This window comes from Anabrus simplex, chromosome 2 (assembly GCF_040414725.1).
Source record: "Anabrus simplex isolate iqAnaSimp1 chromosome 2, ASM4041472v1, whole genome shotgun sequence".
Classification (NCBI taxonomy): Eukaryota; Metazoa; Arthropoda; class Insecta; order Orthoptera; family Tettigoniidae; genus Anabrus; species Anabrus simplex.
The window spans coordinates 595,346,505-595,361,802 of NC_090266.1; positions in this window are offsets into that span (position 1 = coordinate 595,346,505).

Here is a 15,298-nt window from a genome sequence, read left to right on the forward strand (position 1 = left end):
TGCTGTTATCCTGTGATTCAGTAAAGAGAAATATTTTTGTGGTAGTTTTGAAGTATTTACTTAAGATGTGAATATTTTAAGCAAAGCAAAGCTCAATGATTTGATACAGGAAGTGAGTGTCCATTCTTCTGGTATGTTTCCATGACTCACTTGTAAAATTGTGTTTCTAAAACAAACGTATTCAGTAAAAGTTCGCGATTACGAGTCGAACAGCTTAATGTGTACCTTTATATTGTTTTGGAGCAGCTCCTCACAAGAAGATACTTTGAAGGGGCAGTACATTACTGGCTGCTATGTGCCGACAGCATTATGCATACATGTTAAGCTGTTGCCGCTTAATACAATCATGCCCGATGAACTACTTAATACACTTAGAGTGTTGCTGTCAAATCAGGGATTCTACAAGCTGTGCGGGCAGCCACATCAAAGACGAGGTAAAGGAAGCAGACGAACCGTGCAGCAGCTCCCGCTTTTACGTGCAGTAAAGGAGAGGGAGTGAGGCCTCAATTCGTTGGCAGGTTTGTTCACCGCACCAGCACTGTTATATTCAGATTAATGTACGTCTCAGCAGTTCATAAAGTGGTTCAGTAATTAGTCAACGAGTATAATAACTCTCATATTACTTAAAATCCTTTCAGGAATTTTAAAATATGACAACATTGGGTAGTTCTTTGCTAGTTGTTTTACGTCGCACCGACACAGATAGGTCTTACGGCGAAGATGGGACAGGAAAGGGGTAGGAGTGGGAAGGAAGCGACCGTGGCCTTAATTAAGGTACAGCCCCAGCATTTGCCTGGTGTGAAAATGGGAAACCACGGGAAACCATTTTCAGGGCTGCCGACAGTGGGGCTCGAATCTACTATCTTCCGAATACTGGATACTGGCCGCACTTAAGCGACTGCAGCTATCGAGCTCGGTATTGGGTAGTTCGATGAATGACCATATCATTTTAAACTACATCATGACGTAATAATTCAGTTTATTGAATAGCATTAATACAGTTTACAAACATCCCAGTTGGCCTTGAAGAAGTCTATACAAGTATATTTACCATTATTCCATTGCATGTACCCTTTAGAACAGTACCGGCCACACTACGGCTCCCGGCCCACATCCAACTCACCGAGGCCATATAAGGGGCCATTGTAAGTATTCAGTGTACTTTTCAAGTACAAAAAGTAAAAAAAATTAAAAAAATTAAATTTATATCCTTGAAGCCTTTAAGTGCCATTCCAACAGGACACACAAGGAATATTTTCAATGCAAGAATTATAAGTACCCATTTTTCGTGGTACTCTGAAGTATCCGCAGTCCACTAGTGATTGGGGACACAATCTAGCAGTTGTACTTTTAAGTACCGTCAGTCCTCTAGTCATCTCTTACATCCAAGTACATCAAAATTGCTAAAGGATAAACATTTGTAATAACAATATTCTCAAAAATATTGGAAATCAATATAAAAATTCACAAACCATTGTAAAATGAACATGATAAAGAAGAAGTAAGATAGAATGCAATCAATCAGTCTTATAAAAATGCCAAATGGGAATGTTCAAAGTGTTCTACACGACTACTTGGTGGTATTCCAAAAAGCAGTTCTTCTCGTTGACGCAGACACCTCGTTGACACATTGCAGTGGCTGCATTGAGAATGTGAACGTGACAGAACCTTCTTCTTGCTGCACACCTCACATCGCCTACAAACCTCCGCAAATGTAGGCCAATTAATACTCCTATTCCTATTCTGCCATCTTTTGGAACAGAGCGCTCCGTCATCCTTCTTTCTTGCAGGCTGGGATGGAGGTGTCCCAAGTGTTGATTTTGAGGTCTTTTATTGACAAATGTCCTTGTGCCATCATCCTTAAAAACTGGAGGACCATTGGCTTACCAAATATTTCACAGTAAATTACATAGGAAAGAAAACCCCTGAAGAGCCTCAGTCACCATTTCTTCGGCTTCCTGTCAACATCATACAGGGCTCTAAAATGGTCGGCAAGGTCAATTCCTCCCATATACTGATTGTAGTCCTACAGAACTACGGGGTATACTGCACTCGGTTTCGATCCCTCTTTGCACACATGTTTGTTCTGACCCACGGTAACTGGATTCAAAATGTACAAATTTGTTGCCATGCCACTCAAAAAACCCGAAACCAGTATTAGAAAATTTGTAATCATACGCTCTTCTTATCGGGCTCTTCTCAGTTATTAGATTTTTTGGACAACACTGCATGTCGGGTCTTATTGTGCCACATGACAAGGTCTTTTATATTTTCAGCCTTAATAAAAGTCGAAGAAAAGTAAAATAATTTTCCAAAATACAATTTTGTTGTTGCCCCACGGATGTTTTCCCAGAGATAAAATCACATTCTCACCTAACCTGTGCTCTCCAAACTCTTCTTTACGATCCTCATTCTTCCCCTGATGCATTTGAAATGCGACAAAGAATCCGTTCTGCTTTGTAACCCTGCTTGATGGGCTTGGTAGGTTTGTAAATAAATAAATAAATAAAAATATAAATAGATAAATAGATAACTCTTTATTGCCACCCTAGTTTGCACCATCGGTTACAGACAATAAAGAGCATAAAATACACATGAACCCAAAAAACCAAACAAAATAATATAAACCAAACAAAACAATATAAACTAACATACTATTATATATAATATAAAGCTCTAACTATCTACACTAAAAGTATTAACTAAGAACGCCAAAAAAACCCGCACAAAATAATATAAACCAAACAAAACAATTACTATCTACTCTACTTATTTAGTGGTGTCAATGTCGGCGGAATCCAGCCTAACACTGCACCAACTTGTCTAAAACTATTGAGATGCCTCTGGTATGCGAGGAACTCCTCCGCATGTAAGGGCATCCCTGGTAGGTTTGTACAGTTTTAGAAAACTGTAGCCTTTGAATAGCACAATAGACTCGTCCATACTTACTTATCAGGTCCCTTCATATAGAGATCGGAACTACTTATTAATATGAAAGTTCTTACTTTGTGTAGCCTGTCTGGCTTCTCTTTCGACACTGCACTGTTATAATTCACATGAATATATGATATAATCTCTTAAAATCTTGCCGTCGTCATTGTATCTGCAACTAAATTCACACCAATGTCTCTAGCAGATGACCATTTTCTTTTGTATGTTGGTAATCTGTGGTAAACCATAATAAAATTAAGACCAATAAACGCTAAGGACTCACTGTCCTCATCTCTTCCGTCAAGACCACGTGTTTTGCACACAGTATTATCATCACTATTTCAATCACTCACATCAGATAATGCTCCAGTATCTTTTATACCAGTAAATTGCTAATTACATCCACTGATAAGTTCTTATGTTTACTCATGACATGATTTTATACAGTTCATCTATAATTAACACAACACAAATAAAACACAGCCTGCAACAATCACATCTGGTCAGCAATAAAGGAAGCAATGGTTACAAAGGAGAACAAGAAGCATGGAACGCCTATATTTCTGTCGGTACAGACTACATTTCAAAGAATAAAAGAATAGAAACGAGTTCGAGTGACTCTACAGCACGCTAAATTCTTAAATTTAAAGCTTGCAATGTCTCACACAATAATATTAAAAATAATTACATATTTATGGCTTTCATAAACTAAAGGGAAGCAAAATGTCAGTGCTTTGATACCAGGAGAAAGTTTGAGTAACCGAAGCTCATTTAGTGCTTCTCTCTGGTGTCATTATTACGAATCACACCACCAAAGACACTCCAGTGTCATCTGTAGGTACTGGAAAGTACCCACAGAACACAACACAACCTTTCTTGCATACTATATTTTTATATAGGACTAAATATGAGCCGGTACTTTGATGTACCGAATGGACACACAAAACCAAAAATACAACCTGTGACAATAAAGTTCGTTGAATAATCCTGTACTATCAACATAAATGAACACGGATAGGTCTTATGGCGACGTTGGGTGGTGTTCAAAAGCCTCGCCACGTTTCGTTGGATGTCAGGATTATCGTCAAATGTCTTTCCTTTCAAAGCGTATTTGAGTCGTAAGAATAGGAATATGTCTGGAAGATTGAGATCTGGCGGAAAACGCCATTCCATGCTTTGCCGTTTCATTTCAGGTCATACCTGAGACACCAGGTTTCATCCTCAGTGACGGCACAGTTCAAGAAATTTGGTGTCGCATCCACAGTTTCGACAAAATCCTGTGACGCCTCTAAATGTGCCTGCTTCTGATCGTCAGTCAAGTGATGTGGCACAAGACGAGAACACGTTTTCCTCTTCCCTAACTTCTGGGTAACGATTTGTCGCACGGATTCACGGTTAATCTTCAGCTCATCCGCTATCATGCCCACAGTTAATCGCCGATCTTTCGTGATTAAACTCCTCACCTTCTCAATGTTGTCGTCACTGACGGCGGTCGCCAGTCTTCCGCTACGGGGGTTGTCAGAAACACTTTCCCGGCTTCCTCGAAAACGGGCGAACCACTCGTACACACACTTCAAGGACAGTGCTTGATCTTCATAAACACGTACCAGTATCGCATGCGTTTCTTTCGGTGTCTTGCCAAGTTTAAAACAAAACTCTACATTGATCTTTTGGTCGTTCATGTTCCTGTTCGCAGTTCAGAACCCACGCACTAAACACGCACTGTGTCAAACAGGTCTTACACGGCACACACACGGTGCTCAACTGAACAACGTTGGGAGCAGGTGGTATAAACCTTCTGCTATCCAGATGCAGCGTTGTGTGTCGGCAGTGTTGCCGGATCGACCGTTCTGACTTCATTCACCAAACTTTATTGTCAGAGGTTCTACAAAATAATATGATACAGTTATAGTCATTTTTAATTCAATATCTGGTAATATTGTTCACACAGACAGTACATAGGAGCTGCAACTATTTTCTTGATTTTAGATAAAAACTTTTAAAAATCGCAATAATAATAATAATAATAATAATAATAATAATAATAATAATAATAATAATAATAATAATAATAATAATAATAATAATAATAATAATAATAATAATAATAATCATAATCATAATAATAATAATAATAATAATAATAATAATAATAATAATAATAATAATAATATACCCTACAGGGCACATTAATACTGCAGGTTGATACTACCTGCTCTTCTGTTCTTGCATACGGACACCAGCTCAGCTATAGTCGGCAGAAATGGTCGATAATTTGGGTTCTTATGACGAGAGGATCATGGGGGAACTCATATACTACATTAAACTACGAAATGAGGAACACTTTCGCTGTGATCAGAATTTTTAGCATAAGTTTGTATTCACAACACAAGTTAATTACAAGGATTGCACCTGTAGTGCCAAAATAAGTGCGCCGAAGGCTCACATCTACAAATTAAAAAGAAAACAAAGCAAATACAATCTGGATGACGACGTTATGTTGAAATTTGTCGATCTGTGAACCAAGAAAAAACCGGATGTGTTCTCCCACATGGAAACTGCACCCCTATGTCTGCGATATAAAATGATATAATGGTAGAATTAAGGATACCCGCAGAGATTACCGCTATTATGAAAGTTTCCTCCCACACCGGGATATTTATATACACAAAAATTAGCAGCACAATAAGTAAATAAAAATAAACTCAGATAACCTACTCTAGCGCCCTCAATTACATGTTTACATGGACGTGAACCCACGTCCACCAAGCAGAACTTTGTGTGAAAAGATGGGCTCTCATAACAATTACATCGTGCAGGATACCTTAAGAGTAATGCGCAACCACCAGAAAACAGAAACAACAAAAAAAGAAAGGAAAGGGGGTAAACGTTCAAATGAATGAAGCAAAAGTGTCTCCAAAAAGCTTCTCTGCCAAAGAAAAAGACGACCTTCTCCCAGGCAATATAAAGATGGCCGTGCCAACCCCCTCGCAGTGAGCAGACCGGACGTTAACCTCTACTGTCTCGGCATAGCCTTGCCCATACCACAAAAAAAAAATTGTAAACAAACTACTGCCAGACTCCGTACCCTACATCTTGCGCTCACACAGCTCCCTTTACAAAGGGCTATTATGCTTCTTCGCATAGCGCAGCAAATGGCCACAAAACAAGTGGAGAAAAAAATAAATCTCCCATTACGCATCAGGCTTTATTAACAGGCCCCACGAGCTGCAATTATATCATATGATGTGTTCTACCATACTATCCCATAAAATCATTACCGTCAATATGCGACGTGTCAACAGTAACCTTGGGGGTCAAAGGTTCAAACCGAACGTTTGGCAGAGTAGCACAGAGTCGAATAGCGATAAAACATATGCCTCCACTATAGTTTACGCCCATCTAAGGCATGAAAATAGAGCCCCTATACTAAATAAACACCATCAGCATGCGTACCTTACATTACGCAGGTATATCTGCCCTTCCCCTGGAATATAATGGGAATTACACATAGTGCCTAATCCTACAAGTAAAATGTATTTCACGACCGACCCCAAAGGAAAATATCCGGTCTATAGTACGCAAACAAATATGTATCACTAGGCACACTACCTCTTGCCGCGATAACAAATATTACCTCATTGTCTGCTTTACATAAAGATACAAGGAAACAAATCTAACTATTCTTACCCTTAGATATATCAAACAATCTTAATATGCAGCCTGATGGGCCACAATCAAATCCTATATGAATATTTACACGTTTAATTCTACTATCTCTGCGTGATACCTTAACTCTACCATATGTCTAATAATTCATGGTCCACTTATCTTAATTGATCTCCTCGTCTCTCCCTCCGGGTAGGCTAGCATGATTTAGCCCATCACGATAGATGTCTCAGCCAGGTTCGATTCTTGGAGTCCAGTCTTCCTGCCCCGCTGGTTCATGGTGGCGTCTTCTTCTTGAGGGATGCCTCGTTCAAGGTGGCGTCTTCGAAGCCACGTTCTGAAGTTCTTGCCGCTCACTCCCCTCGGAATATCTCGACTTCTTACTACAATGAAATATTCACTTTAAACACTACGCCACATTCTGGACATTTACTTAGGTTGAGCTAGCACACAGCGCTAACACTTTGCAATGCACACTCCTCGTCCTCCCTTCTCGTATAACTGCATAGTCGCTAACTTGTGTACTGTGCCACAAACTATTTTCTGCTCTAGAGACTATCCACTCAGTTATTGTGTTTCTATGCCCGCTTAACTTGGATTCAACAGTCTATCAGAGGATAAATATAGACCTCCTTAGCCTATTGTGCACACTTCCTCGGCACCTCGGGAGCTTCGCCCCTACCGCTATTTATTCGAGTCTGTAAGTACGGCTTTCTATTGTTACTGATACCATTAAGCACACGCGATCTCATTGATAAGTATCTGAATATCGCGCCACTTACAAATCCACCACCTGTAACTCTGTAAGTCACCTATCCACTGGATCAAAGTTATCGCACTGTAATAATTACACACTGTCTTTGTTCTAAACAAAGGGTTTCTGGCGCAATCTAGGCAGACGTATGACGCGTGCTGGCAGCAATATGATAGTCAACTGGAATGATCACCCCCCATATCACTCAGCTTTTATATGAGGCAGCACACCAAAGGACGCCAGGGGAAGTCCCGAGAAACAACTTGAGTCTGGAATGTGGCCACTACAGAGCTTCCCACGGTGGTTCTGCTTGGAACATATTTATCGATCTAATCATATGTTAATAAACCTAGAGGTATCTACAGCTTCGTAAATTTCTAGCAACCATTTCCATCTTTTTATTTTCCTGAAAAACCTTCAATTACGGGAATTACGACTCAATTTCCGTAATGTGGTGGGCCTGTCTGCTCCCGCTAAAAATCTCTGTTAAGATGGCAGGTCTCTCCCCCAGACGAAATCCCATCTCTCTTTCTCTCTTCCTCACATATTCTTTCTTCGTCACACATGACCACGCCTTGTCTCGGGAAATCACCTTCTCGATTCCCGCGCTCTGTATAGCATCACGCCCTCACAAGCGGCGCCCTACTGCAAAATTATTACTGCGTTAAATATCCATTCTCGCAGTCAGATATAATGGTACAATAATAATAATAATTGTTTATGAAATTCTTCTCCGAGGAATGCGTGACCGTGGGGGTAAGCGATAAAGAAACTATTGTTAGAACACCCCCCCCCCCCTCCGCCCAAGCACAGATTCTCAGAGATGTCACTCAGATCATTCCCCTCTCATTGCCGTTATGTTACCCTCGCCTATATCCTTTAGTTGGTTTTCACCCTGCTTTCTCACTTCTTTGTCAATCAGTTGTGTTTGAAACCTCTTAATGTGCACTACTTGTTTGGTCTTATAAGTGTAAAATGCTTTCGAAACGGTGAAAAGTTGATAGCGAGTGTAGGAGGTTTAATTGGGAAATTATTTCGTGAAAGAGCATAGAAGTAAAGTGATTTTTATTCTATACAAAGAAATCATAGAAGTTATGAAAGAGTACAATGTTAAACGACATTATTAGACGAAACATTCTCATGATTTTGACAAAATCATCGACCATGAATGTATTAATAAAGCTAAAGAATTATTGTTAAAATTACAAAACAACAGCAAACTTTAGTAGAAGGTGCAGGTATGAGACAAAAATGTCACTGAATTATGTTATGAGATTTCAAAGCTGATTATGCAGCACGGGAAAGCTTTATCAGAGGGAGAATGAGTTAAGAAATGTCTCGTAGTGGTTGAGGAAACATTGTGCCCTGATAAAACTGACATATTTATTTCAATATCTCTCTCGAGACACACTTGGTGGACTAGTGGAAGAATTAGCGGCAAGTGTTCGGCAGCAGATTATTAAGAAAGGCAAGCAGTTTGAATATTTTCCATTACATGTGGTGACAGCACTGATATACGCGATATTGATCAACTTTCGATATTTGTTAGATGTGTGAATATTGATTTCACTATAACTGAAGAGCTTATAGGAATGAGAAGCTTGCATGTTACCACGAAAAGGAATGAATTATTTGAAAATATGTTGATAGTGTCGTGTTTGAGTGGATTAATCTCTGCAGTGTAACTACAGTTGGTGCACCATGTGTACGGCGGAACTAGTAAAGGAAAATTCCATAGCAGCTGGTATCCGGACCCTCAGTACCATTTACTAGGCCATTCAGCCATTGCCCATGGTTCACAAACTAGGACATGACTACAGGAACCCAACCCATGATTAGATAAGTAACATAATAGCAGTACTATTTTGATGTGCTCTTAAGTCTCCCCTGGGTTCTTTCATTGATATTTCGTGTTTTGTTTTGTGTAACTCGTATTGCTATCTTTTCGCTATAATCCAACTCATTTCAAGTATAGAAGTAAAATATGTTGGAAAAATAGAACATTTTACTCTCTGGTCAGTAATGTCAACTGATTTCCGATCGATCTGGTGAATTATTATCTAATACATGGATGGTGAGAATTTGAAAACGTTTAAAATTATTGAATATTATATATCGATTTAAAAACCAAATCCCATGGCTCAACAGCCCAAAAGGCCCATGGCCTACCAAGCGACCGCTGATCAGCCCGAACTTACAGATCTTGAGCTGTCGTGAGATCAGTACGACGATATCAATGAAATTAAGACAAATAATTATGGTGGCGTGCCAGATGCGACCGTGCCGCATGCGACCCGTGCCACTAGCGACCGCATAACCTATAACCGTGCCGGATGCGACAAGCGTTGACAAGCAAATTGTCATTTGATAATTTGTGTCGTCACCCAAGGTAAGGTAAGCTAAACGAAGTGCAATGCCATTTCAATAAGTCCTATAAGCAGCTACTGCCCCTACTTTACATAACACTTTTGGGGGAAACTCGTTTTACAACACGAAATATGGTGATGCGTTTACGTCTTTTCCCACCGATCGAGTTAGCCATGCGGTTAGAGGCGCGCGGCCCTGAGCTTGCATCCGGGAGATAGTGGGTTCGAATCCCAATGTCGGCAGCCCTGAAGATGGTTTTCCGTGGTTTCCCATTTTCACACCAGGCAAATGCTGGGGCTGCACTTTAATTATGGCCAGGGCCGCTTTCCTCCCACTCCTAGCTCTTTCCTACCCCATCGTCGCCTTAAGACCTGTCTGTGTCGGTGCGACGTAATGCTACTAGCAAAAAAATATCCTAATTCTCTGAATTATTTACGACTTAGGCCTACTTACTTATCGTGTCCTATTAGTATCAGGAATATGCGAGGACGTGTTCGGCTTGCCTGGTGCAGGTCTTTCTACCTGACGGGCTTGGGCGGCCTGTGCGTCTGGATGATAATGAAGTAGAGAGAGATGAACCCGGTGTCGGCACGTAGCCTCCTCCTCTCGAATAAATCCAGGGGGTCTGCTCAGTGCTTTTTCGTCACCATCCGACGGACGAATCATCATCAACAGCATCATATCCCCTCACTCCATTTGAACACTCGAAGAGGTATGGATTTGAATTTTTTTTTATCCAGGCTAAGTGACTCAGGGGCTCAGACGGTTGAGATGCAGGTCTTCCGACTCCAACTTGGCAGGTTCGATCATGGCTCAGTCCGGTGGTTTTTGAAGTTGCTCAAATACGTCTGCTATGTGTCGGCGGATTTACTGGATTTACACTACAGTGTCAGACCTTTATTTTAGAAAAGACCAAGTTAGCTACTTATAAGCAATCTGCCACTTGGTGACAGCCCTTAATGCAGATCAATTGTAAGTGATTGATGACCGAGCTCGATAGCTGCAGTCGCTTAAGTGCGGCCAGAATCCAGTATTCGGGAGATAGTAGGTTCGAACCCCACTGCCAGCAGCCCTGAAGATGGTTTTCCGTGGTTTCCCATTTTCACACCAGGCAAATGCTGGGGCTGTACCTTAATTAATTCCACGGCCGCTTCCTTCCCATCGTCGCCATAGGACATATGTAGGTCGGTGAGACGTAAAGCCAATAACGAAAAAAAAGTGATTGATGGGTCGCATGCGGCACGATGCTTAACCGCTCGGTCGCTAGTGGCACGATAATGGCCTGGTCGCATCCGGCACGGTCGCATCTGGCACGTAATCAAAAATTACATGCTTCGTTCAATCACACTTCTTGGGATGACATCAACACGAAATAAAGAACGATATTCCGAATATATATACTTTTAGGCCTACTGCTACTTGAAAATCCACATTCTATTTCCAGTCATTTGACCAGGTCAAAAATGGAGTGAATGAAGCCCCCATATAGCGGCGATGATAGGAATTGTGCCGGCTGCCGAAGCCTGTCGCACTCCTCTGAGACAATGATTAATGCATGACAGATGCAACGAAATGATATTGGAGAGTGTTGCTGTAATGAAGGATGACAGAAAACACCGGAGAAAATCTGTCACACCTCCACTTTGTCCAGCACAAACCTCACATGGAGTGACCGGGATTTGAAACACGGAACCAAGCGGTGAGAGGCTGGCACGCTGCCGCCTGAGCCATGGAGCCTACACTACTTGTACTTATATGGCTAAATAATTAGCGTGCTGGCCTTTGGTCCAGATGGTCTCAGATTCGATTCCCGGTGGGGTTGGAGATTTAACATTTTTTGGTTAATTCCTATGGCTCGGGGGCTGGGTGTGTCTGCCGACTTCAGCATTAGAATTCGTCTTCGATGGGACGCCAAATCTCCGGCCCCGTGGTGTAGGGGTAGCCTGCCTGTCTGTTACCCGAAGGCCACGAGCTCGATTCCCGGCCAGGTCAGGGATTTTTACCTAGATCTGAGGGCTGCGTCGAAGTCCACTCAGCCTTCGTGATTAGAATTGAGGAGTTATCTGACGGTGAGGTAGCGACCCCGGTGTAGAAAGCCAAGAATAACGGCCGAGAGGATTCGTTGTGCTGACGACACGACACCTCGTAATCTGCAGGCTCTCGGGCTGAGCAGCGGTCGCTTGGTAGGCCAAGACCTTTCAGGGCTGTAATTTCATGGGGTCGGGGTTTAGGACACAATTTTCACAGATGTGCAGGTCACCTATCTGGCGACAACTCGAAGGACCTGCATCAGGACTCTCCGGAAGCCACGTGCGGTTAGAGAAATGGTTCTTATGTAATTTTATGACATATTAAGTCGTCACAGTGCTGGAGAATAAGAAATGTATTATGGAAGAACAAGCTAATATCACCACATAACCTATAAATAAATAAAACATTGTACGTCTGTGGAGTTTAGGTTGTTAGGGAACTTGGCTCATTCTGCAGTGCCTACAATATGTTATCTCGTTATACTTCATGGCGCATACATTAACTAGCTCGTACCGTTCAAGTGAGTCCAACAGCTAACCTAATCTCCACAGTTGACCTCTGAGGAATACCCTAACATTCGTTTACCACTATTTTGAGTTTGAAAGTGTCCTTAGACACTGTCAACATATATGAAAAAAAAGTCCCATATATGCAGTTAATACTAGTCCATTGTGAAAGATTTCTCCTGTTGAATTCCGGGCGAATTGGCCGTGCGGTTAGGGGCGCACACTTGTGGGGTTGCATGCGGGAGATAGTGGGTTCGAACCCCACTGTCGGCAGCTCTGAAGTTGGTTTTCCGTAGTTTCCCATTTTCACACCAGGCAAATGCTGGGGCTGTAACTTAATTAAGGCCTCGTTCGCTTCCTTCCCATTCCTATCCTTTTCCTCTCCCATCGTCGCCATACTTCTCTGTGTCGGTGCGACGAAGGAAAATTGTAAAAAAGTCTCCTGTTGAAATTTATTTATTTATTTATTTATTTATTTATTTATTTATTTATTTATTTATTTATTTATTTATTTATTTATTTGTGTCATCGGAATGCGTATATTTGACCTTGGAGTTCTAGCAGACAATCCTATCCTTTTTTGCTAGAAGCTTAAGGTCGCACAAACACATCGAAAGTTTTCGGCGACACAAGGATGAGAAAGGGCTATTTATGGTCATTTCAAACTTCCTAAGCTACCAAGTATTTTAACGGTACATAAACAAGAATTCTATTCTCTGTGGAGATTTGTAATCGAAGAAGCTCAATGGGAAAGCAACACTCTACTGACATTTTCAGTGGTATATCCTATATTTAGATGTCATAAACAGCACTTAACTCAGTAAAATGCACTCAATTTCTGTAAAAAAACAAAAAAGGTGTTAATATATGTAGTCTGTATAACCGACCTGGGGTGTGGAACTGAGGTATTACTTGTCCATACTAGCGAAATTTACCCCATTACTCAATGTGAAGTCACATTTAAGTGTATATCTGTTTAGAAATCTTGCTGGTTGCGTCTTACTTTTTGAAAAATTGTGCAGACTGTGAAGAGAATTTGTACCTCGAGAGAGTGAGATATGAAGTGACATTATTTTTCTATGCTCTGAGCACTTGGCGTATGTGCGCAGTCCACATAATGCAACTTAATGTTACTCCCAGTGGATGTCATCCATTTCGGAAGTCCTTTGTCAAAAGTCGGAAGGGAAGCAAAAAATGCTCCCCGCCGTAGGGCTATCCCCCTCCAAGAGGCAAGTAATGAGCGTTATTAATATGCAACTCACGCCCTGATCGACCGCTACGGAGCATATCGAGGACTGGCAGTGTGATTCATAGCCGGCAATCTGTTTCATGGAGTACAGGTTTACAATGACAATGCAACGCAATCGAGCCGGAAGAACTGCATGAGTGACGTGCAGATTCAGATTAAACTTCAGATCATATGCGTTATTCCGCGAATAACTTCCAACACGAGACTTATATGCTAGTACGTTTAATTTCGCGCTTTGGGTTCGTCTCTCAGGCCGGTCACGATAATTTTTCCCTTACTGGCAGTGATGTCACTGTTCGTGTTCTAATCTCGAGTAAATTACGAGATTCGTGCATTGCTTGAAAAAAACTGCGCCCTTTTTTTTCAGATATTGGGTGCGTCATAGGACTTTTATATAGCAAGTAATGGACACCGCGGCGTGTTTTCAGATCTCATATGAATTTCGGGACATTAACTTATTCTGTCACGGTAAATTATGTGTTTCAAGCTTTTTATCCTTGATCGCGAGGACGACATATGACTACTAGTGACAGTGGTTTAAAAGCCAATTTTCGACGGAGCTATATTTAATTTGCCGTTAGTACCTCAGTTCTCTACACAGTCGCAGTAAAAAACGCATCCATTCACTTACCACCACCGCTACTACTACTACTACTACTACTACTAACACTAATAATAATAATAATAATAATAATAATAATAATAATAATAATAATAATAATATGCGGAAAAGAAAAAATGAAGAAGGAGAAGAAAAAGAAGCCATCTAGGATGCCTATATGTTACTTTTGAACTTTCTATTTCCCAGATGGCAGAGAAACTGAAAATGTTTTGGGGATATACCGATGAGACGTAACTAATTAATTTTGTGGCGTGAGTTAATGTACAAAACGCTACGGTATATATATTTTTTAAATAAACACCTCATCATTATACACTGTTATTACTTGCAGCGTTCAATACTGCAAACCTCTGTGAATTTGCTAAATACTATCCACTATTTGTTACTAGCCTTGTGCCTTCATTTAGTTCTATACCTCTTATCTCTAAATCATTAAAAACTAAGACTAACCATCGTCCTTTTTTCTCCATCTACTTCTCTTGCTCTCCATGGCCGAATCCACTAACCTCCTAGGTGACCTGTGTTTCTCTATTCATCTGTCCGACTCGTTGGCTGAATGGTCAGCGTACTGGCCTTCGGTTCAGAGGGTCCCGGTTTCGATTCCCGGCCGAGTCGGGAATTTTAACCTTAATTGGTTAATTCCAATGGCACGGGGGCTGGGTGTATGTGTTGTCTTCATCATCATTTCATCCTCATCACGACGCGCAGGTCGCCTACGGGAGTCAAATAGAAAGACCTGCACTTGGCGAGCCGAACCCGTCCTGGGATATCCCGGCATTAAAAGCCATACGACATTTCTATTCATCTCACATGACCCCATCACCTACGCCGGCTTATGCATAGAGATTCATCCGTCGAGTTAACTCTGCTTTTACCAGCCTTTATCTCCTCACTCCGAGTACACTCCCGCAATTTTACCGACCTGTTTGTGCCGAGGACCATTCTCGCTACTTTCATGTCTGTTAGTTCTAACCTATGAATAAGATATCCGTAGTCCACCCAACTTTCACTCCCGTAAATCAAAGTCGGTCTGAAAACCGACCGGTGTAAAGACTGACTTCTTTCTTACAGATTCCTGTTGATCGCAACTGAAAGCTCATTGCATTAGCTCTGCTGCACCTTGATTCAACCTCACTTATTATACTACCATCCTGAGATACCTCTCCAAT